The 26,560-nt window shown below is 40.0% G+C and overlaps 1 protein-coding gene across 1 annotated transcript in view; it reads right to left on the reverse strand.

The window, feature by feature from the left end:
• The window catches only part of LOC149088831 (diuretic hormone receptor-like), a 179,475-nt gene that overhangs the window by 61,404 nt on the left and 91,511 nt on the right, over positions 1–26,560 (reverse strand). The window lies entirely within an intron of this gene.

Below are 26,560 nucleotides of genomic sequence, written 5' to 3' on the forward strand. Positions count from 1 at the left end.
CACGCCAAAAAAGTTCGAGGGCCACATTAGGCCCGTGGGTCATACGTTGAATCCTGGTCTACATACTCTCCAGTAGCTGTAGAATGCACTGCAGCCCAAACCACCCTGAATACTTGTTATAATCGTCCCAGGGCTATATAGTAAGGGCTGTCTCATCCCTTTGAAATTGCTCTTGATGACCGGGAGAGGGCACACGCACAAAATAAAAAGGAGTGATTAGAGAAGAATTTTTCTTCCATCTCTTCTGGGTTCGAAAAGCTCAAGCCGGCGATTCGTAGCCGAAGTGAAAAAAACTTCACCAAAAAATAGATTTTCATTGCTTTGTCAACCAATGTCAACACCACAGTGAAAAACTCACGTAACTGCTGCCAGTAACTGAAAAATTCAGGAATAATCTGTTGATAAAATACTCTGATTCGCAAACACCTTTACTCTGATTTGCATATTTCCAGTGATTTGATTTCGTGCAGCGCTCCCAGTCGACGAAAATTTGAACTTTCTTTTCTGTAGCATAAAAAAAAAGAATCCCCCTTTTACGCAAACCGCATAATTCGAATGTTTACCAATTCCTTCAATTTTTATGAATTTTCAAATATTTACGAATTTTGTAGGACACCCTGTAGTTTTTTTGAATAACTCATAATGCACCTATTTGATTGAAAAAAAAAACAAAAAAAACTCAATAAACAGAGTGGAGCGATGTTACTGCCCCCTGGCGGAAAAAATCTAGGTCATCTCGATGAAAATTATCGTGATCGGATAAACACATAAGTTTAAACATTCGCTATCTGCCCACTCACACACACACAGTAATGAATGACTTTCTCGGGGCGTTGATTTAAAGCCTTATCTAAATTCAATAACACACTCGTAATTTTTTTCCTTTTTTTTCCACTGCGCATGCGCGTTGATCCCTTTCTTACGATAGTATTTCAACAGTAGTAGGTCATCACGGATCACTACAGTGACGCGATACATCACCACGAACGCACGCTGCCTCTCGTAAATACTACAAATATATATGTATTTCCCGTGATCAATATCATCAGAGAGAAGGAGAGGAGAAAAGTGTTTTCGGCGGGATGAATGGCTTGCTCCGAATCCAGGTCAAAGAGTTTTTCCCATTCATGTAAAACGGGGTTTTATGAATGGGAAAAATGTCTTGAATGAAGAAAGAAAATGAATGAAATAGTAAAAACAAAAAAATATATACGATCTGGTGTCATCATTCATGGAAATCGGTTCGGAAAATGGAAAAATGTTCACCCGATGTCATTCCCGATGACAGAAACCAGTCCCGTTTCATTGATGTCTTTCCTGTCACACGGATAATTTAAGATATAAATGGCACAGACTCTCCCTAAAATGTTTGTCCCGACTTATGTTATCAATATCATGAATTTTATATTGATCGGCAATTCAATATTTCTCATGTTAAAGTCTGTCAACCATTCATTTCGTAGTTCGATTCGCGTAAAATTCTGTGTTTTCTACGCTTTTTTCGGTTATTTGGTTCTTCTAATTTCGTTTGAGGAAGATAGATGGCGATGTGCAAAAATAAAAATTTTGAAACCTCCCGCCCCCCCCCCCCACTGAAAAAGGGCAAAGAGGACTAGAAAGCAATTAAATGTCATCTGATACGTCATGTTGAATGGTTCGATGAATGGGGAAAATGTCTTGAATGAAAATGAAGGGAATAAAAATAAGAAATTTCGATATACGCATGTAAAAGAATTGAAAGAAAATAAATGTAAAAAATTGAAGAATGAAAATTAAAAAATAAAAAAATATTAAGAAATTAAAAATTTGAAGAAATTTAAGAATAAAATGAATGTTAAAATTTCCTAAGATTTAAATTAAATTAAAAAATTTAAAAACTGAAATATAAACAGAAAAATTTAGGGATTAACATAGAGAAACTGAAGAATTAAAATAACTTGAGAGACTATGGAATTGAATTGGAGAAATCGAAGAATCCAAGTACAGTAGAATCCCGTTTTAACGAATACCGTTATGGCGAAAATCTCGTTTTAACAAACACTTTTTTAACCCCCCAGATAATTTCGCACAGGAATAATGCAGAGACCTGGAATTCCTTCATAACGAAATTTCGTTTTAACAAAGTGATTTCTTCGGTCTCCTGGAGTTCGTTATAACGGGATTCGACTGTAAATGGAAAAGTTAAGGAATGGAAAAATTGAATTATCAAAATGAATAAATGTATGGGTTTGTGCATCCCTTCAAAAGACTCGCGTAACTCATGGAAGGCATGCTTGCCAATAGAAAAAAGTAGGTGGTGGGGGCGGCGCCTTCCTATTTCCATAAGCGCGTAGGAAGCTTGCGTACCAGCTTGTGTATTGCGCCGTAGCTAAAGCTTTGAACTTCACTACTTTACCTAGTATTTTCCGCCACTGCTGATTATTTTTCGCGTAACCTTCCTTGGTTGTCACGTACCCCTGGGTACACAAACGGGTGCACAACCTCCAGCCCGTCATGGGGTTTCATCCGCCCCGAGAGAAAAGCAAAAGCACCTGATAGCAAAGTATAAATACAGTCAAAATTGCAAATGCCTAGGCTGACCATGTTTCCTTTATAAAAATACGGTAAATCGTGATCCATACGGGTAATCATCAAGTATCGCCAAAAAAATTGTCCAATGTACAAGTTGACAATTATAGCAAAATAAACTTTTTCGAAAGGCAAGAAAAGTTGCTAATTACAGCCAAGAAAATTTCAAAAGCACGTATTCGTAAATTAAAGATTAAAAAAAAAAAATTCAAAAGGCAAGTAAAGTCATCAATCACAGCCCAAAAGATTGTCAAAGGCTAGTAAAGTTTCCAGTTACAGTCAAATAAATTTTCGAAGGCAAGTGAAGTTGCCAAAAACAGCCACGTAATTTTCAAAGGCAAGTAAAGTTGCTAATTAATTAAAGGCTAAAAATGTCAAAGACTACTGAAGTTGCCAATCACAGCTAAATAAATTGTCCAAAGCAAGTGAAGTTGCCAATAACAGCCAAACAAATTGTCGAAGGCAAGTGAAGTTGCCAATCACAGCTAAATAAATTGTCGAAGGCAAGTAAAGTTGCCAATCACAGCCAAATAAATTGTCGAAGGCAAGTAAAGTTGCCAATCACAGCCAAATAAATTGTCGAAGGCAAGTAAAGTTGCCAATCACAGCCAAATAAATTGTCGAAGGCAAGTAAAGTTGCCAATTACAGCCGAAATAATTTTCAAAGGCAAGTAAAGTTGCTAATTAATTGAAAGCTAAAAATGTCAAAGGCAAGTGAAGTTTCCAATCACAGCCGAATAAATTGCCGAGGGCAAGTGAAGTTGCCAATAACAGCCAAATGAATTGTCGAAGGCAAGTGAAGTTGCCAATCACAGCCAAATAAATTGTCGAAGGCAAGTGAAAGTTGCCAATAACAGTCAAGTAATTTTCAATGGCAAGTAAAGTTGCGGATCACAGCCCAAATAAAAAAAAAAATCATCAAAAACAGGTAAAGTTACAAATCACAGCCGAAAAAAATGGTCAAAGGCATTAATTCATGTCATGAAAACAATCTCAATCTCACAAATTCACTTATTTAGCCTCATTGAAAATTAGAAAGAAAACTAGACATTTTATGGAAAAAGTTGACACGACCAAAATTATATACGGGAACATCTCGTAAAAGGAACGCCACATGGTCATCTTATATATACAAGTTCCTGGCCCGCAAGCGGCAGGATTACCGCATATCTTACCAGCGGACCGAAAAGGTTGCTGTCTTATCTCCATACCAAATGCACAACAAAATGGCGTCCCGTAATTTTCAAAAAATTCGGAAAAATAAACCGTATCTATTCTTTAAAAATTCTGAACATCAGCGTATTTTATATCCGTCATCGATAGAAGCTATACTTTTCAAAATAAAATAAAAAATCGATTTGAAGTCGATTAAAACCGTTTAATGTCCATGTTACTACCACCACCACTACCAGAAAATATCTAGTATAAAGTTTCAGTTACAAAAGGAGATACGAGACATTATTAGCGCCCATTTTTTTTTTCTTTTGCTTTCAACATGATAAGACTCTTTCTAGGCTATAAACATGGGTTTTCTTGCTTGTTTTGTTTTTAATCTGGTGAAATTGAACGCGTGGTCATTCGATTTAATGAAGACCAGACAAGATAACGACGCGATGATAACAATAACAATAAAAAAAAGAAAAAACCTCCGTCGCTGATTGAAAGTTCTAATCACCATACGTTTGGCTGATAACAGCCGGGCAACGTCAAAACCGATAATAATAAGCGCTCTTTACGGTTGAAAATTCGACGTTGTGCGTGGCGATGACTGTCTAATGTAGAATGCATATCGAGGGAATATTTTGCATTTATATATATACTGCCGCCATTTTCCGCATTAACAGTCTTTAAAACCCTGAAAAATAGTCTTTCCTATGATTCTGAGCTTCGTGAATATATACAGGGTGAATCATATATAGAAAATATTCACAACGAGATGAGGACAAATAATTTATAATACACCGACATATGTTTCGGCACTAAAACGTTGGGACAGAACGTGTTTTACACATTGAGAACGGCACCCATGAGTGCCGAAACATATGCCGGTGTATTATAAAATTGTTATTTGTCCTCATATCTCTTAGTGAATATTTTCTAGTTTCGGGCAAAGTGATTCTTTTGATTAATGAATCATATATCGATAGACAAAGGGTGCACGACTCAGGACCACCTTTACCATATGTGGGCTAGGAGCGTCTCAACAATTTGAGGGGAACAAAAAATGTTTAGGATCCCCTGATTTTGCCTGATTTTATATATTTTGTAGGGGATTTAAAAACTATATATTATTTTAAAATATATAGTGATGCTGAGAAATAGCCACCAAAAAATTTTAAACACACAATTAAATGTAAATTAACACAAAAACTTGATGAAAATGCAGCATTGAAGATAGTTTGAAACAAATGAGAGGAAACAACTCCCGATATCGTAGAAAATTTTAGACAATTGAGAATTGAAAATTAATTCAAAAAAATAATAATTCTATTAACCATGAAAATTCAGAATTTACGGAAGAAAAAATTTTAGTATTGATGAAAATTCAGAATTTACGGAAGAAAAAATTTTAGTATTGATGAAAATTCAGAATTTATGGAAAAAAGAAATAACTCCAGAATATTTAAGAAGAAAAAAATTCAGAATTTACGGAAGAAAAAAAATTCAGAATTTACGGAAGAAAAAAATTCCAGAATTGGTGTAAGTGATAATTCTAGAATGGATGAAAATTCAGAGTTAATATAAGAGATAATTTCAGAATTAAGGTAAATGATAATTCCAGAATTGATGAAGATTCAAAATCAGTGTAAAAGACAATTCCAGAATCAATCAAAATTCAGAATAAACGCAAGAAATAATTTCAGAATTGATGAATGCCTCCAACAATTTATGGTGAGTAAGGGGCCCGGTTCGACCGCACCTGGCGCTTACCTGTAAGGGCGGGCCAGGTATACGGTAGTTCGGCCGCTCGTGGGAAAGATCTCTACTATATAGGTTGACCATGTAATCTGTATTTTGAGGGAAATTCCTGTAATTTTGGCAATCCTGACGTTTTGATTAAAAAAATGGTCCCTTTTTTTTTCGTTTGTTCTCAACGAGGCTCTTACTTGATTTTATATTCTTTTCCGAAATCAGAATCAAGATTATTTTCATGATTTATAAATTGTATTATTTTAATTTTAACACTTTGTCGTCGTTAATTATAGTCGTATATAAAGATGTTCATTTCGCATATTTGTGAAACGCATATGTTTTGTGGTGAATAACATTCTTATACCCATCGCGACTTGGTAGCATCCATCATTCCTGCTCTTGGCGATTTCTCAGCAATTTTAGCGATCGTTGGCAACTTCACTTGCCTTTCTTAGAATTTGGGCAGTAATTGACAGCTTTACTTGCATTTGACTTCAAGCAGCAAATGCAACTAGGCCTCTCACGAAGGAAAAAAACTCCCGTTGCGTGTTACACTTGACGTTTGATCCTCTCACTAAGGATTTGCAAGAGAGATGGCAGCACCCATTTAAATTTTGGAAAAATATATTATTGGGGTTACCAGGCGTCTTCCTTTTTTTATGTCGTTTCAAGCGTTTTTTTTTTGTCTTTCTTAACAGGTCTATAAAGCGTTCAGAAATGCCAATAAATGTAATAAAAGACAAGGTTCTTGGCCAAAGAACCTCGACATGCTCCAGGCAAAGGCCACGAAGTAACGAAACTGATCAGACAGTGGGGAACAATTCATTATAAGCGAAGGGAGACGGATTAGCACTTGTTCTTTTTTTCTCTGTTTTTCCTTTTTTTAGTGGTTGTTTCAGTTGGGAATAATTGTTGTAGTGGTCGGTTTTCGTCACTACAAGTGTCGCCATCTGTTGCGATAATTAAGATAATTGACGTTACCAAGGGCGCATGAGCAAGCGGACACTGGCAGATCAGACACCGATCCCAATTTATGGCACCTGGAAAGAAGTCCATTTCTATCCAGAAACGAGGTGAATATGCTTGTAAACAGTTTCTCTAACTCAATCAACGTTTTAGGAGAGTAGAGTCCGATAATAACGTTTCGCGTGTTTACAGCTGCCGCCGCTGCTGCGGTTCACACAATGAGCTCGTGAAGAAAGGATTCGACATTAAATACCCCTGCAACAATGTATACACGGTTAATATGCGAGTCGGGTACGTATCCTTTTTAGACGAGGCCTCCAACTAGTCTCGCAAAACTCTATTGATAGTGAGGTTCCCTGATGTGTGTGAAGTAAAACTCCGAGGTACTTATTTGGTAGCAGCAGCAGCATCATCATCATCACACAATAACAACCGGGCTATTGTGCGACGTTCGGGTTTAGAAAAAGGAACGGCAATAACAGCGCGTTTTATGGTCAGGATGGGAAAGAGGTTCTTTCGGGAGAGAAAGAAAAGCCTCCTTTTTTTGGCATCTCGGGGCATCTTTTGACGTGCTTTGTGCGGCATGAAAACACCCGCTTCTGGAACACGTGAGAGCGATTCTTATTCAATACAAATACAACTCCACAACGGGTAAAATGATCAACGAAATATCTGAGGAAAAGATGCCCATAACAGTTATGAATGCCATATACAGTCGAATCCTGCTTTAACGAATCCCGTTTTAACGAACACTTTTATAATCTTCCCCCAGATAAGTTTACATAAAAGCATCCAAAATCTGTAATTTCTTTACAACGAAATTTCGTTATAACGAAGTGATTTCTCCGGTCTCTTGGAGTTCGTTATAACGGGATTCGACTGTGTTTGTAAAATAAGCTACCCGAGTAAAAGTGCGATTATAAAAACTAAACACTATGTATACGTAATAAAATACAATACACTGCCCGTAAAAGAAAGGTTATGGTTAACTTATCTAAGTATGGATAGCTTCTCGATTTATCCCACAATGTCTATAGTACTTCGTTTTAAACGTGTCAATTGTGTAAGAATTCACGACCCCCGGAGGTAAGCTATTCTATTTATTCAAAACCCTTTTAGAGAAAAATTTCCTGCGACACCACAACCCGTCATTGTCCCTTACCAGTAGATATACTTCACCAAACATCAACCCTGGTCATAATCACTATATTTCAGTTCACTGTCATTAATGAGCTAGGTATGAAGGTGCCATCTATCGGTAGTCGCCTCAAGCTCGTTAGGAAAATATTTTTTCTATATCCTCCCTTGGGTTTGAACCTGTGACCGTGACGGCAGCCTTCACGATGGTAGACGAGCATCTTAGCACTACCCCACCCGGGTGATACGATACCAATCGATACTGGTGTCGTCTTGTTGGAGCAGTCGAATGACGGTGTATTATCAAATCGTGTGGTCCACCCTATCCAGTCCGTTAAAAAGTTTAAACACTTCGATGATATCCCAGCGACACCTGGGGAATTTTTCTGTAATAAGGTTGTTAATAAATGGAATAGCTCACTCCCGGGGGAAGTAAATTCTAACACAATTGACACGTTTAAAACGAAATACGATACACATGTTGGAGGTAAATCGAGGAGCTCTATCCATACTTAGAATACGACAACCATAAATACATTTTATGGGCATTGTATACTATTTCATCATTTTATATAGGTGGTGGTAGGTACCGGTAGGTGGCGTTGACGTACACAAGTCAAAGAAAAGCTAGAATATGCTTTCTAGTTTTTATAATTGCACTTTTAATTGGGTCGCTGTATTTTAGAAACATGTGGCATCATCCAAATTTGCTATTGGCATCTCTTTCTCAGCCGCCTCGTTGGGGCATTTTGCCTGTTGTAGTCTTGTACAGGGTGGGCGAAAAGTCCGTAGAAACTTTAAAAATGGATAAAAACCGGAAAAAAAAAATAACCGAAACAAAAAACGGTTTGCATGGTTAGCATCGCTAGGTCACGGGAATTTTTTTAAGACGGGAAAAACCCACCTAAAAACAGCCGGTAGGTGGCGTTGACGTACACAAGTCAAAGAAAAGATACGCAAATAACGAACAGAATGCCTCCAAATCGTTTATTACAGCAGTATGTGTTCCACATGACCACCACCACCACACATTGCAGGCGAGTCACAAATCCAGCAACGGCAGAGTGCAGCAGGTCCACATACACGGTTTGTAACGGTGGACTGCTTGTGGGTTAGGAGCGCGAGTTCTTATATCCGTCTCGTTTGCATACTCTCGTTCGCAGTCGCTCGTACATCATTCATACCGGGCCGCGAGTGATTTTAGCCGTTTCTCTCATTCCTTTTCTGTCGGTCGTGTTTTTGACTGAGCTTTCAACTCACAAAAATGAATGAAACCGGGCCGCGGGCTCGCAAAGGTTGAGAACCACTCCACAGAATCACCGGTAAGATGTCATATACGCCCTATTACCTGTATATATACATTATGTATCTCTGCGATCACCAACCAAATCACACGCTGAAATAAATCATTTCGTTTCAAAATGAAATATAACGCGCTATATTTTGTTTTCTTTACGATCGTTTGTTTTTTGTGAGGTCAAGTTAACATTTTTTACCGAATTTCACAGTTATAAGTGCTTTTATTCTTCAGCACCGCCTAGATTTTTTTAGGGGCACGTGCATCGTTATTATTTAAGAACAAGGCCAGTAGAGATAAAGAAGCAATTGAATTATTTCTAAATATAATACCGGGGAAAGGATAATGATGTTACGAAGAGTGAAAATGCCGAAAATAGCTCCGGAAAAATATGCCGCGGCGTCTTTCATTCTTATTGACGTAAAAAATGTCGTTTCGAATATGAAATTTCAACGTTGCGGAAAAACTTTCAGCCAAAAATTTCTATACTCGCAAATTCGAGCGAAAATTTCTTATATAAGAGCTATCTATCTACTACTCTTTTCCCTCAATATTAACGGGTGTTTACGGTGTATATTTAGGATATACAGGGTGTCCTGTAAGTGCTGATGCGGCCTTTATCTCATCAACCGTCCGTTTTAGAGGTATGATTCCAAGTTAAAAAAATGCTCAAAAGGAGTTTCAAAAATTATCCTGAACCGGTTTTAAAATAAAAAAATCTAAATTTTTATAGCCCCCTCCCCCCACCCCGTTATCTAACTTTCAATTAGGAAGTTATGTCTCTCGTAAGACCGAAAAAAAACAAGATTCAAAGTACAATATTCGCTGAGATGTTAGAATTCGAAAATCGGAGAAATTATGAGAAAGGAAAACATAAAAATGAAGGAAAGGAGTAAAATAAAAAGGAGGAAGGAAAAGTCCGTTATTAGTATTAATAGAGTTTTTACTGTTCTTTCACCAAAAACTTTCATAATTTTTCTCTCTCCGGTTTTTCAATTCAAATATCTTCGAAAATATTGCACTGGAAATCATGGAATTTTTTTGGTGGTCTACGGAAACACCTTTTTAATTGAAAGTTAGATGACGGGGGGGGGGGAGACTATAAAAATTTAGATTTTTTCCATTTTTTTTTACATACTGCAATTTCACTCTCAAACCCAGCACAGGACTATTTTTGAAAGCCTTTTGAGCATTTTGTAAATTAGAATCATACCTTTACTACAGTACGGTTGATGAGTTGATGAGATAAAGGTCGTGCTAGCACTTACAGGACACCCTGTATAACTAAAAATAAATATCTAAAGATACATTTAAGTTATATTGCTCAGAAATGCCATATGCTGATCATTACTTAGACAACTTTTTTCGAATTTTCAGATGCACTGACTCCCATGGTCTTGAGGAATCTCTACATACTTAAACTGAACATGAAAAAGATGGGCTATGAGCTTAAAAAATCTGTACACGTTTTCCCTGAGTTCAAAAAATCTGAGCGTGTTTGTTCTAAGCTTTAAGAAAATAATTGCGCGAGGTCTCCCAGAGCTTGGAAGAAAAAACCTAATCGCATTTTTACTGATCTTGAAAACACCTGCTTTCCCCTGAGCCTGAAAATTCTGCACACACTTTCCACACAAGCAGCGAGCGGAAGCAGCACAGAAGACCTTCGCACGCTGATAGTGACGTCAGTAAGTAGTCCATTTTCCCTCAGAATATTCAGGGAAAAAAAATTCCTTTCTCGTGCCAGTGGTGTGCCGTTGTGCGGAAAAGAAATGATCGAGCTCAGAATTGGCGATTTCTATGCCCCTACACCCAATCACCATACGGTGTTTGTGAGCCAACCAGGAATATCCTATGCCAAAATAAGAAGAAACCAAATAGGATGCCGTGGTTTAAAATGTGGCAAACTTGCTAGGTAATCTTGATGCCGTTACAGATGAACTTGGCAACGCGTGCGGAGGCAGCACCTCCTAGAGATAGAAGGGCTCTGCACTGTTTGCCATAAATGTGATTCAGACTATCTAGCAAGTTTGCCACACTTTGAAGCACAGCATCCTGTTTCGTTTGTTCTTATTTTGGCGTAGAATCTTCTTGATTGGCTCACAAATACCGCATAGTGATTGGATGCGGGGTATAGAAATCACCAATTCTGAGCCCGATCATTTCTTTTCCTCACAACGATGATCCTGACAAGAGCAGGGAATTTTTTTCGCTGCATATTCTGAGGGAGAATGAACTACTTGCTGACGTCACAAGCACAGTACGGAGGCGTTCTATCTTTAGGAGGTGCTGGCGGAGGCCAATCTCTAGAAGGTTCTGGCGGAGGCTTTCTATCTCTCGGAGGTGCTGATACAGTACGAGCTATCAGTTTACCAACCCACGACGCGACGCTTGGGTAATTATGCATAATCACCAGCAAAAATGATAATTTTTCAGTATTTATTAAATTTACCAAGGACGCTAGGGTAAAAATGCATAATCGCCGGTAAAAGTGATTGATTTTGGGATATTCCCCCAAACGATCGGCGATTATACATAACCGTTAACTATATATAATAACCGGATTTATCACACATTTACCGTAACGTATTCATTATATTGTAGTAAGTCATCCATTCATTTTTCAACTTATATCTCATGATGATCCCCCTCATCGGAAGATATTGATTGATTCCATCGATGTCGGTCAATCCTTCTATTTACCGTCAATAGGAGGCATGAAATGCCATCGAATGTATCGATTCCCTTCGAAATCGGAAACAAAAAAAAAAAATAAAAATTCCCAATGTGTTGATTTCTTGCAGGAATTCTTTGAGCGGAATTTCGGGAGGAGGATTCATTGCAGCGTGATTCTGCGGACGCGTAACTCCGTGAAACTACAACAACTATTCAATTTCGCAGTTTTTTTCTCTTATTCCAGAACATTCTATACGCTTACACAGCAGCTGCTGCTTCTTGCCTATTTTTCCCTTTCCAATAGAAAAATAGAGAGAGGTTAAAAGATTCTTTTTACCCCTTTTCTCCATATGCGAATTTATTATTATTTAGTTTCCCCTAGTGCGTATCTCGGGGTATATCTTGCTTCTGTGTGTGTGTGTGTGTGTGTGTAGGGATATTGCTATACATATGAATATCTCTTGAGGATCGATTCCCCTTCAAGATGAAAAATTCCGGATTTTTTTTCCCTTATTCCGCCTGAATAAGTTCTGAATTTGAATATTCGATGTGATGGAATTTGAATGTAAAATATCGATAAACAAAAACACATTGAGTTTTGTTCTCCGATGGATTTTTATTTATTTTTCGTCAATCTTCTGTCGGCAGCAAGATGGCAGCTCAAAATATTAGGGAAAAAAAATCTTCTCGAAGATGTTGTCCCATCTGGCCTAAATCAGCACCTCTTAGAGATAGAAGGCCTCCGCACGCTACTTGTGACGTCAGTGTGTAGTCCATTTTCCCTCAGAATATTCAAGGGAAAAAAATTCCCTGCTCGTGCCAGTATCATCTTTGTGCGGAAAAGAAATTATCAGGCTCGGAATTGGCGATTTCCATGCCCCCCAACATCCAATCGCTATGCGGTATTTGTGAGCCAATCAGGAAGATTCTACGCCAAAATAAGAAGAAACGAAATAGGATGCTGTGTTTCAGAATGTGGCAAACTTGCTAGGTATTCTGAATGACGTTTATGGCAAACAGTGCAGGGGGCCTTCTATCTTTGGGAGGTGTTGCCTAAATTCTAATTTACATGTTATTTCGTTGCTAAGGAACCCGTCTGTCCCTCAACCGCTGGTTCGGGAATCCGCGACACATTCAGTCCAATTTTATATGTAGGGTGTCCTGTAAGTGCTGATTCGGCCTATATCTCATCAACCGTCTCGTAGAGGTATATATTATTATTGTAATTTACAAATACTCAAAAGACGTCCAAAAAACACGCTTTACCAGTTTTGAGTGTGAAAATACAGTATGTCGCGAAATGATAATAAAAAAAATCTATATTTTTATACGGTCCCGTTGTCCTCCAATTTCCATCTAAAAAGTTGTTGCCCCTACATCGCCCGAGGCCGACAGAAACAGCCAATGTTTCCATGATATTCGAATTCAAAATTCGAAAAGTTATGGAAAAACAGCAAAAACTAACGGACAACGTTACCAACTTTTTCCAGATATTTGACTATCTCTGCGAATATTGCAATTAAAAATTTAGGATCTCTTTTGTTGGACTCAGAAAAGACAGGACAACAACTTTCTGATTGGAAGTTGGAAGACAAGGGGGGGGGGACCGTATAAACATTTACATTTTTTTTATTGTGTGACACACTGTATTTTTACTCTCAAAACTGGTACAGTGATTTTCTTAACACAATTTGATCATTTTTTTCCAAGTGAAACCGTACCTCTACGGTTGATGAGATAAAGGCCGCATTAGTACTTACAGGACACCCTGTATATATACAGTATATGTAGCTATTATATTATTTTAGATTTAATAAGCAAATACAGTCTGCACACTGTTTATGTATTTTGTGCAGGTCCGCAAAAACTATCGATCCCCTTTATTTATTCTCATTTTGCCAGTCCTCAAATTATTATTTTTTTTTTGCAGGTTCTCAAGCTATTGATCTTGTTTGTGTACAGGGTGGGCAAAAAGTCTGTGGAAACTTTAAAAATGAATAATAAACCGGAAAAATAACCGAAATAAAAAACGGTTTCCAGGGTTAGCATCGCTAGGTCACGGGATTTTTTCTAAGACAGGAAAAAGAAATAACTCAACAAACAGCCGATAGGTGGCGCTGGCGTGTACGAGTCAGGGAAAAGATACGCAAATAACGAACAGAATGCCTCCAAATCGTTTATCACAGCACTATGTGTTCCACATGACCACCACCACAGGAGATAACACATTGCAGGCGAGTCACAAATACAGCAACGGTGAACTTATTGTGGATTAGGAGCGCGAGTTCTTATAACCGTCTCATTTGCATACTTCCAACGAAGTCGCTCGTACCAGCGCCACCAATCGGCTGTTTTTTGAGTTATTTTTTTCCTCGTCTTAAAATTCCCGTGACCTAGCGATGCTAACCGTGCAAACCGTTTTTTATTTCGGTTATTTTTCCGGTTTATTATTCATTTTTAAAGTTTCTAACGTTCTTTTTGTCCACCCTGTATTTTCCCAGTTCGCGAATTATTTCTCCTGTTTGTGTATTTTTCGCCGGTCTGCGAACTGTCTCTTCGGTTTCTGAATATTTTTGCCCGCCCTCTCAGATTATCTCCCCGTTTACGTATATTTTTGCCATCATCAAATTACTTCCCCTTCTTTTTATGTATATGTTTGCGGTCCTTAAATAATTTCTCCCATTTATGCATTTTCCCGGTCCGCAAATTATTTCCCTTTTTTATGTATATATTTTGAATTAAAACAATTATTATTTCTCTCATTTATTTATTTGTTGAGGGTCGCAAATTATTTCTGCTGTTTTTTATATTATTTCCGTTCCGAAAAATATTTCTCCCAGTTATGAACTTTTCCCGGTCCGCAAATTATTCACCTTTTTATGTCCTTTCAGCAAATATTTCTTCTATTCACGTGTTTCTCTTGTTAATGTACATTTTTGGGGTTTCGTAAATTAGTTCCCTCATTTATTTATTTTCTGCCAGGACTCAAATTACTTCTATTTTTTTCTTGTATTTCCGTTATTTTTTACCGGTCTGCAAATTACTTTTCTCCTTTTTACGCATATTATTTCCGTTCCGCAAAATATTTCTCCCTTTTATGTGTTTTTCCCGGTCCGCAAAATCTTCTGTTCTCACATTTTTTGCCGGTCAGCAAATTATTTTGTTTATGTATGCTTTTGGCAGTCCTCAAATTATCTCCCATGTCACATTTTTGTCGTTCCGGAAATTATTTCTCCATTTTATTTATATATTTGCCGGTTCCCAACTTATTTCCCCTATTATTGTATTTTTGCTAGTCCGCAAACTATTTCTCCCGTTTATGTATATAGGGGCCATTCAAGTAATAGGTAAGCAGATTTTTTAGCCATTTTTGACCGACCCCCCCCCCCCTTGTCAGCAAAAGTCAGCAGCTTAGAATATTTCATATCTTCAAAAAAGGGGTGGTTGATGACGTAAGCTACCTTAAACCCCCCCCCCTTGTCATCAAAAGTCATCAAATCCGAACCCCCCCCCCCTCCCCCGATGCTGACGTAATACTTGAATGACCCCATATTACTGCCCTTCCGCAAAACATTTTTTTCAATTTCATATATTTTTCCCGGTGCGCTCATTACTATGTTCTCCTGTTTGTTTAGTTCTTGCCAGTCAGCAAATTATCCCTCTTACTTGTGTATTCGCTGACTTTTGATGACGGGGAGGAGGGGTTTGAAGGTTGTTTACGTCATCAACCACCCATTTTTGAAGATATGAAATATTCTAAGCTGCTGACGAAATTTTCCTGACAGGAGGGGGGGGGGGAAATCAGTGTTTTGCTGACTTTTGCTGACAAGGGGGGGGGGGAAGGTCAAAAATGGCTAAAAATCTGCTTACGTAATACTTGAATGGCTCCTAAATGCGATTTCCGAAAACGATGTTCCCGCCAAGTGGGATTTTTTTTTTTTGGTACAGCAAAAGAAAACTTAGCTGAAATTTTCGTTGGCAGAGTGCGCTGCACGAAAGCAAATCACTGAAAAGGGGTCATTCGAGTATTTGTTTATTGAACAAGAAAACATAGGGTGACCATACGTCCCGTATTTCCCGGGACAGTCCCGGTATCTTCTGTTTCTTTGACCGTCCCGACTTTTTGGCAAAAGTGTCCCGGTTTTTCCCGTATTTTGCACGAAGCCTACTTGAAATTTTATTCTTTATCGAAGTCAAAGATTGACATTATTTTTCAACTCATAAATTATATTACGATAATTACAACTATATATGGGAATATTAATCTCCCACATTTGTCTTGAACGTTTGTTTTTCGTGGAATACACGAATTACCCTTTTAATCCCCTGCAATTTGCAGCGATGCATCATTTCCCCGCCATTGTGATTTTTCCGTAATTTCAACAATATTAGGCAACTTTGTTTGGTTTTGACGTTGTTTTTGGCGATAATTGGTGATGGCCCGTATTTGGAATCTCAATGTCCCGTATTTCTCTCGAGGAAATATGGTCAGCCTAAGAAAATATAGTCACTTTTTCAAAAAAAATTATATTTATACAAAAAAATCCAAAATTTTTTTTAAAAATCGGGAATTTTTTCTAGAAACAAATTTTCGGGACAGAAATCGATCAAACTTAATGTTGAAACACGTGTATATCCGTCATTTATTTTCCGTCTAAAGACACGTTCGTAGAACAAATCGAACTTACTGAGAAATTTTTTATGAAAAAATCACTTTCTTCGGGGATTTTCTAAAATTTAAGAAAAGGGAAAAATAATTTTTCTTCCCACAAACATAATACAGATATAACAAGACACGAAAAATTGGATCAGGATAAAGGAACCAACACGAGAGAGAGAACTCCATAGAGAATGTGTTGCTTGTTGCTTTACACTGTATGTTATTTCCTGTGACGTGATCTGGGATACATAAGTGGATACATGTTCAGGTCCCCGTCCCCGCACAAGGGTGGGAGGGGCGACGGATGTCCACCTCCGCCTTCCTACCTATGCCGATAATGCTATTTTTCACTGAACAGGGAGGGGGGGGCGATCGTCCCTACCGCCCCATTTCTCCTCTGTATCCGCCTGTGCTGGGATACAGACGGAGATGATGTGATTCAGAGAGAAAATATTGTACATGTGGATGGAATAACTCAATAAACAATGGTCTTTGGTGTATTATTTGCCATTATAAAAATTTATTGAGGATTTCTTATCAAAATAAGCACGTATTTTGTATCGACGTGTTTTATCGACATTTTGATTCTTCATCTCTGGGGGGCGAGAGATGAGCAGAAACTGAATCAGAGATGCAACAGAACACACACACGACACATCCAATGTCGATATAATATTTGGTTGCTTCTACGAGAAGATGTCTATGAATTTTACTTGTTTGTAGCAATGGTTTTCAAACAAAAGGCGCCAGCAAAATCTAGAAGCTTAGGGCGTGCAGATTTCGAGAGATTGGAGAAAGGGGCCGTTCAAGTATTACGTCAGTAAATTTTTAGAAATGTTTGACCGCCTCGCGTCAGCAAAACTATGCCCCCACCTTCTAACGCATATTGGTGGAATCAGAAAGGCGAACGGGAGGGGGGTGGCACAGGGGGCTCGTGCGACTCCCCCTCGAGACGGAATTTTTTTTTTTTTTAATGTAATAAAAAGATTTTGAAAAAAAAGTAAAAAAAAAAAAGAAAATACTGTTACGAATTATAAACGATAGATGGCGCAAATCTTTATCGCAGCAATCTTCTGATGACTCTCAAAATGTCAAAATCAGTTGATACCGGTTTCGGTCCCAGCGCAGAGACATGCGATTGGTGGAGAATTGGCGGGAACATTCTAGAAAGTCCCGCCCCTCCAGACAGTGGTCCAACCCCTCCGTACGGTGACGCCGCCGATTAGAAAACTGTGAAATAGAATTTTGTGGAACGTTCTTTTTCTCGAAGTTTCTCCGGGGTTTATAACCCCATGGTGCTCACAAGATGGCAGGTTCAGAGAGACACGAATAGAGAGATTCGATGAACAGTCAGTTGTGTTTAAACTTTACGAGAAAGTTGTTAGCTCTCTGATTAGCTTGTAAATACGTGTAAATTGCTGTTCTGTAAATAAATCTGTGTTTGTCCGTCGAACCGCTTCTTGTTTTGCAATCCCGAAGTCTTGTGGGAAATTATCCGCAACAATTTGGTGTCAGGAGTGGGAAAATTCAAGACTTGCATGAAGACGAGAAGAATGGACATGGATGAGATGCGAGAACAGCTGAACCAACTGATGTCTGTGATGGGCCAGATGAAAATGGGCATTGTGAACGAGATAAAGTCGTACATCGCTGCCGTCAACTCCTCTATCGCCGATGTGAAAGAGGATGTCGCCACCGTCAAATCCTCCATCGCCGAAGTCAAAGGGGATGTTACCGTCGTCAACTCCTCCATCGCTGAAATTAGAGGGGATGTGGCCACTGTGAAGGGAGACATCGCCACGGCCATTGCTGGAGTGAACGATGACATCGCCACTGCCGTCGCTGGAGTAAAAGAAGAACTCTCTCAAGAAATGAATTCCATCACTGAACAGGTGAATGCTGTTGACGAAAAGCTCTCAAAAAAGAATACTGGAGCTGGAGAAAAAAATCCAAGAGCCAATGTCATCCGCGGATGCCCATCTTCTCTTGCCAGCTATAGCTGACGTCAACCGGCTGAACATCAAGCCCTCGACGTATGACGGCAGGACATCGTGGTCGATCTACAGGACCCAGTTCGAGATGATCGCTTCTGCGAACGGATGGGACTGTATGCTTGAGGCCTTCCACCTAGCTGCCTCTCTCCGAGGTGAGGTCGCCGAGGTGCTTCAGACGCTCGACGCCGAGGACCGATCCAGCTATGAAGCTCTGACGAACGCACTCGAGCTAAGGTTTGGAGAAAATTACCTCAAGCACTTCCACCGACTTCAGCTCAAGACCAGGCAACAGAAGACAGGCGAAACGTTGCAAGAACTGGCCATGGACATCGAGAGACTCTCGCAACTGGCATATTCCGATTGTCCGCCGGACATCAGGGACGGACTGACCCTGCAGTGCTTCATTGACTCCGTCAAGGACCCCGACATCCAGCAGGCGTTACGTCTGGGGGAATACAAGGACGTCAAGAGTGCATTCGTCTACGCCATGAAGTACGAAGCAGCCCATCAAGCTTCCAGACGAGAGCGCCGAATGGTCCGCGGTGCTGTTGCGGAGGACGCTACGACGGGCATCATCATCAGGGGAATTGAAAGAATTCCTGAAAAGTGCCAGGGATGACCGTGAAAAACGGAAAGACGCCCTTGGTGTAAAGTTTTGAAGCCTAATGAAGTTTTCGGAGGTGGAGCTGAAAGACTTCTTGCCACGCAATTTATTTCGTCCGGGTACCTAAAAAGTCAGATGTGACAATAAATTCATTTTCGTAGGCAGGCACGCAGATTTTAGAAGTTGAAGCATGCAGAATTAGGGAAAAAATTTAGATGAGCCTGCAAATTTTCGAAGAACATGCGGACTAGCAAATAGATACGAAGGTTTTAACAACTGGATGTTGCGAAGATATATTTTGGAAAGAGAGAAAATTCAACTGCCCCTGCGGGGAATCGAACCCACGTCCTTTCACTTTCCGGGTGAACGCCATAGACCCCTAGACTACAGAGGCACAGAATCTCAATCTTTCCTTGGAGCTCGTATACACTGAAAGGGGCCGTACATGGACGGCCGGACCAGACTCAGGCCAAGCTCACAACTGCTGACGCTGCCACCAGATGGCGACTTATACAAGGATGACGTCACTCTCCGCTATCATACGAAGGTTTTAACAACTGGATGTTGCGGCCGCTGTGGTGGTCGAGTGGTCATAGTGACGGACTCGCATCGCGGGGACCCGGGTTCGAGCCCCACAGTGGTGGTCGGCTGAAGTTGGTTTTCTGTGGTTCCCAACTTCGAGGCGCAAATGCGAGCCGATCTCCCCGTTAAAAAGTCTCGCCACAGAGAGCAACAGACCTACAAACAGTACAAATATTCAGTCACGACACATTACTTACTTCACTTCTGAGATATAGATGGCAGCACTGAAAAATCATACACAACACTAGATACGCACTCAGATTGTTAGGTACACACAATTACACTTCCGGCACAACTCACTAGGTAGAAAATTGCCTATGGCGATAGACCTGAGTTGTGCTCGGTTAAAAAAAAAAAAAATGGATGTTGCGAAGATATATTTTGGCCGTCCATGTACGGTCCCTTTCAGTTTACACGAGCTCCAAGGTAAGATTGAGAGATTCTGTGCCTCTGTAGTCTAGTGGTCTAAGGCGTTCACCCGGAAAGTGAAGGAACGTGGGTTCGATTCCCCGCAGGGGCAGTTGAATTTTCTCTCTTTCCAAAATATATCTTCGCAACATCCAGTTGTTAAAACCTTCGTATGATAGCGGAGAGTGACGTCATCCTTGTATAGCAAATAGATAGCTAGTAGAATTTGTAGAAAATTCAGGAAAACCTGTAGATTCGCAAAAAAAAAGAAACAACGTAAGACGGCAGATTCTGAAAAGACACACAGGTTTTATAAAAAATTCAGAAAAACTTGTAGATTCTGGAAAAAAAAAATTTTTTTTGAAAAAGTTCAGGGCGTTGAAAAAATTTTGGAAAAGCCTGGAGAGTTTGGGGGGAAAAAATTTAAAAGAGCATGCAGACTTTGAAATATTTTTCGTATTGCATCCAAATTCTAGGACAACGTGCAGGTTTTGGTAGAACTTTAGAAGAGGCTGGAGATTTTTCGAAAAGTTTTACTAGAGCCTGCAGATTTTGGAAAAAAAAGTTTGAAGAGAGCGAATATTATGGAAAAATGTCAGAAAAGCCTGCAGACTTCAAAATCTGAAGAAATTTTTAGAAGAGTCTGCAGATTTTGGAAAAAAAGTTTTAGAAGCGAATGGAGACTTTCAAAAAAAATTGCAGATTTTGGGAAAAATGTTATGAAAAGCTTGAATCCTTTGGAAAAATTTCAGAAAAGCCTGCAGATTCTGGAAAATATTCAGAAGAGCGTGTACGATCTCATTTCGGTAGCTCACGGGATCGGCATGCAGATTTTGGAAAATCAGAGGCACCTGACAAAAAATGTGTTTAGATTTGAGAAGATTGCGGTGTGGCCCTCTTACTGTAAAAATTTTGAAAGCTCATGAAGGAGCGTGCAGGCTTTCGCAAGTCAGGAGAACCCAGGCGATGATTTACGTTGAGCGGCGGGGGGGGGGGGGGGTAATAATCCCCGATCACTGTCCCGGAAAAAACTGGACAATTCGGGGCGTATGGTCACTCTATTTACAGTGTCAAATCACCCCTCCCAACAACGAGCTCTAGATCCGCCCCTGGGAGGACTTCTACAGCAGGACCCGGTTGAAAACTCTTGGTGTATAGTATTTCAGTACTATAATCTCGAGAGTTCCAAACGACTAGTAACACAGTCGAATCCCGTTTTATAACGAAATTTCGTTAGGGGGGGGGGGGCGTTCATGTATTAGGTCAGCAAATCGTTAGGTGTCATTCAAGAAGTATTACGTCAGCATCAAGGGGGGAGGGGGTTTCGGATTTGCTGACTTTTTTTGACGAGGGAGGAGGGGGGAGGGGTTTGAAGGCTGCTTACGTCATCAACCACCCGTTTAGGAGATATGAAATATTCTAAGCTGCTGACAACATTTTGCTGACATGGGGGGGGGGAGGGGGTCAAAAATGGCTAAAAATCTGCTTACTTAATACTTGAATGGCCCCTTACCTATTTTTGATTCTCTCCACCATCCTTGTCAGTTAGTCTCTGACTTGCTCCCCCCCCCCCCACATTGATGCTGACGTTATACTTGAATGACAACTTACACAGGAATTCCAGGTTTTTACATTGTTCCTATGTAAACTTATCCCAGGGGATTAGAAAAGTGTTCGTTAAAACGAGATTTTTTTCGCTATAACGGTATTCGTTAAAACGGTATTCAACTGTAAATGAAAAAAATATATCTTAATTGATATCACACAAGTAGAATCAGTAATTCAAAGCAATAAGAGATAACTATATTGATTGTTTATGATCTTTATAATTATTTAATCACAGTCTGGAGTGAATTTCCATTGATGAATGGAAGCTAAAGATCAATAAGTGTCTCGAACGTTCCGTACATCACAAGTCTCTAATACCTACCCGTACAAATGAATCTCTGGTGGATACTAAATCCATCGCGGACAAGTGAATCCAGTCTAGTTATGCGGGTAATCCCGAGAGGGATTACCAGGTTTCAAACCATTAATCCCTCTTCCTGGCAGTGTGAGATTAACAGTTATAGAGCGAATACGGGAACCTATAGAGGGCGTTACGCGTGTCTCGATCTTGTTGGCTCGTGGTATAACTAGATGATACCGAACCAACTTTCGGGAAATGTTTCAGACACGCGTGGGGGGTATTTAATCCCACGTCAGCTGCCGAGACGTGTAAATGAGAAAGTCCTGGAACTAATAAAATCCTCTTTCTCTCTCCGGTCAAAGATATTGATCCAGGAATCAGGAACATGGGGGAAACAACTCGGTAATTGAAACTTACACATCGGTATATCTAGTTTAGTTTTTCGTTCATTGATGGATGGTTCTTGGGGCTATTCAAGTATTACGTAAGCAGATTTTCAGTAATTTTTGACCCCCCCCCCCTTGTCATCAAAAGTCAACAAATCCGAAACCCCCCCCTCCCCCCCCCCTCAATGCTCACGTAATTCCTGAATGACCCCTAATCTGAGAAAATCATAACAACCGCGTTGTGCACACACACACACAAGGGCGTAGCGGGGGTGGGGGGGGGGGACTTGGGGGTCTGGTCCCCACGAAATGTGAGAAAATGACCGGATAAAGATGGCCAAATCTATTGTTCTATCACTTTGCACCCCCCCCCCCCCGAACGAAATTTCTGGCTACGCCCCTGCACACACACACGTGCGCGAGAGAGAGAATAAAAAGGGTTTTTTGCTTTCTCGATTTATATCTTAGGGGTTAATAGAATATTGGCACCTTCAAAGACGCCAAGTTATGCGTATGGTGTATGTTCGATAAATTTGGCAGGATTTTGAAGCGACGTAACCAATTTTTGTAGCGTAATAACTCCTTTGTTACCGGTCAAACAAAAAAGAAAAACTGAAAAAAATTTTCCACATTAGTCTTTTCACAAGGAACCATCGCGAAGGCGCGGTGGCGCAGGTCGATGAGATACCAAAGGGTGTTTAGTGTGTCACGAGTTCAATATCCGATTCGTCCTTGTCAGAAACTTTCCAGACGCGGGGGTTGCATCAGAAACGGCGACGTGACCGCAGAAAGAGATTCCTTCCGCAGGGAGTCCCACACCGAAGAGGTTAGCGTACCAACCTCTTGGTTTGTATAAAAAAAAGGGCTGCCGTTCGGAATTGGCAACAAATTGTAGGTCCCGGTCAAATTAGCCCTCGTGTGTAGAAAATGAAACGTAGTGCGATAGAAATGATCGAAAAAATTATCAAACAAGGAATCACCTGTTATTTATTACCTGGCGATCGATACTCACCACCCTGTATACGTGATTTGTACCAAGGGGGAAAAAGATAATTTCCACTAAAAAAAACGTAATTTCTTCTCCTGGTGGTAAAAAATTTAACTATTATTTTATTGAACATTTCTTCCCTTCCCCCATATATCCCATATACCGAGTTTCATCAAAATACCTCCATGAGAATGGTTGCTACATACTTCTGAGTATCGTCAGTTTATTCATGCCCACCCTGTATTTGAAGTGTAGATATTGCTTTTGAAGATCGTAAATTAAATTTTCTCTGTAAGCATCTAAATACATCATTTTATGGCACGAAAACAAAGTCTAGGAGGTAAAAATGTTTTTCGACAGCTGTCAAATTGATGATTATTTATGCTCCATTCTGGAAACTCTTCCGCTTAACATCTTGCGTTCCGTGCAATGTCCATGTTCAATCGTGCTCATATCCGTGGGTATTTGTCATTTCTGGTTCCCACGCACGTGGCAACACCGTTCCATGGCGTATGCAGCCAGTTTCGAAAGTTTCGATCCAGGAGTTCAAAACCTTTCCAGTCCACGGGCCACGATATTTGAGATTTCTGCCACTCGTTGGCCAGAAACTGAAGTATATACGGTGACCATATCAAGGGCGTAGCCAGGGGGGGGGGGGGGGCTTGGGGGTCTGGTCCCCCCCCCCCCGAAATGTGAGAAAATGACCGAAAAAAGGGAAAAAGATGGCCAAATCCATTGTTCTGTCACTTTGGTCCCCCCCCCCGAACGAAATTTCTGGCTACGCCCCTGGACCATATGACCTCCGTAATTTTGGCCGTCTCGATTTTTTCATGTCCCGTTTTTTCTTCCGATTTCTATAAAGAATCTCACTAGAACTTTTATCAAGGATTGAGATTATAATTACCGTATTTTAACGTGTATAAGGAACCCTTCTGATTTTTTTTTTTTTGGGCTTAAAATTTGAAAGAAAAGGCGAAAAGATATGTATTTAATACTGTTAAGAAGACACCAACGAATAAGGCAAATACACGAAAATAAAAAGTCCTAATGCATTTCAACACCAATGGGTGCCGTCTTCAGAGGAAAATTTAACCACTAGTCACGCTGACCAAAGTTTCCCACTTGGGTTGAATACCAAATCTGTGAGCCTGCGTGAGATACTAATGCAGCGCCCTGATTGGACAATTTCGGAATAGTGCTACCCGATTGGTCTATTCGAATTTTCTTATAATTCCCGCTCGAAATGAACTTAAGCCATGGTGTTGTGATCGGGAGGGGGGGGGGTAGATTTATTATCGTTAACCAGTGTATTTTTGAAGGCCCGAATATATGTGCCTTCGTAGAAATCTAGATCAACTGTGGACTTGACTTTGTGAAAAACTCTCGCCTCTTGAATCTACGGCCCTCTTGCCAACAGTGAGCGGCGATGGTCGATTTTTCACATTCCTGATTCCACAGCGAGCCTGGACCACATCACCACATGGATTGCATGGAATGTAATAAATGCCCCATTGTTTATTCTGCGGTATAGCGTCTATATGGGGCATGAAACCAAAGTTATAACTATTAATTATACTATAACTAACTTATACTATTTAATACTATCGTACAGAAGAACCCTCTCCTATTTTTGGGATCAAATTTTTTTACAAAAAGGGGGAGGGGGTTCCTTATACACACCTTAAAATACAGTATATGATGCATTATAAGGGATCGAAAATTAAGTTTCATCAATTTGTCAAACACATATGTTTTGTTTGGCGAATTACATTTTAACTGTTAGTTTTAGTAGGCATTTGTTTCCTCGCCACTGGCAATTTTTCAGCAATTTTAAACGATAGTTGGCAACTTCACTCACCATTGACAACTTTTTTTTGGGGGGGGGGGGGGGCTATAATTAAGCATTTTCCTGTTGGCCATTTTTTACTATAATTAGCAGCTTTATTTACTTATGAAAAAATTTTTGATGGCCATTGGTGATGGCCCGTATGGATCTCAATTTCCCGTATTTTTAAACGTAGTCCCGTACTCTTAAATACAACTAATACTTTTTTTTTTACCGGAACAGCTTTCGCGGGCCGGATGGAACCGGCTGACCAAATTTGTCCCGGGGGGGATAAAGGTTGTACATCCATGATTTAGACATGAGGATTAGATGAAATCGTTCCGTTTTCTAGAAATATTCAATAAATTACTACAGAAATGCTCTCAAATAATTTTTCATGCCCTGAAAACGCAATTACATTATTTCAAATGTTTAAGCATGTACTATTTGCTTCCAAGTTCTTCAATTTAGGACTACTGTGGACTGATCCAGTGAAATTTGAATCCTTGAAAATTCCCCACAAACCTTCCCCCCCCCCCCCATTAGCAAATGAGATGTCGGTTTTTAACAGGACCCCAAATTGAGATATTTAGTTGGCACCTTATATTGATTCTTATAGAATGTTTACGCGAAGTTTCAAATATTGCACATACGTATGAAATCAATACCTGCGCTCCTCAGGCTAGAACACGCACTTTGAGCCTCTCTGGGGGGGGGGGGGGGTTGTCATGATTTCAATAACACTATGAGCCTCGAGATACCGAAATTCTCTCATACCAGACTTAAAGTGTCTCAACCACTTCAGTTGAAAATTTTGCATGACACGTCATGTCTCGTATGGTTTCGTAAATATGAAGTCCTGATTCACCGGCACTGCATGCAGTTATCCACCTCCGAGCCCAGGTGACAAGGTTTCTGACCGATAATCCACAAGCTGAGACTTTTCGGGAGTGGGGGGGAGAGCTCAAAACATATTTTTTCGTAGATGCACGAAAATAATTTAATACCCAATCCTTATGGCCAGCATGAGCGAACCAGATGCTATTTCTGAGCTGTTATGCCATCGTCTGAGCTAAGGCACCTTGACAACCGGACGGACTCACCGTCTCCCGTCTTAGGACGGCAAAACCAGCCTTTTGTTCAAAGCGACGTGTAATCGTTAAAGAGAAGTGGTATAAGGAGCAACGCTTTTAGCTAGCAATAACACTGAAGTCAACCTTCACACAAATATAGCGGATAAGTCATCCTGGGTTTCCAAGGAAGTCCTATAGTCTGAGTAAACCACATCCTGACGTTTCATTCACATCTGTGGTGAGCATCCTAAAGGCGTATCCACACGGCACCTCCTAGAGATAGGCCTCCGCAGTCTGCTTGTGACGTCAGTAAGAGTAGTCCATTTTCCCTAAGAATATTCAGGGAAAAAATTCCCTGCTCGTGCCAGTATCATTGTTATTAGGAAAAGAAATGGTCGGGCTCAGAATTGGTGATTTCTATGCCCCCACATCCAATCACTGTGCACTATTTGTGGGCCAATCAGAAATATTCTACGCCAAAATAAAAAGAAACGAAACAGGATGCTGTGTGTCAAAATGTGGCAAACTTGCTAGGTAGTCTGAATGACGTTTATGGCAAACAGTGCAGAGGCCGTCT

Source organism: Pholcus phalangioides, unplaced genomic scaffold, assembly GCF_987345545.1.
Source record: "Pholcus phalangioides strain wild (caught in Gottingen) unplaced genomic scaffold, Ppha-v1.0 ptg000003l_1, whole genome shotgun sequence".
NCBI classification, from domain to species: domain Eukaryota; kingdom Metazoa; phylum Arthropoda; class Arachnida; order Araneae; family Pholcidae; genus Pholcus; species Pholcus phalangioides.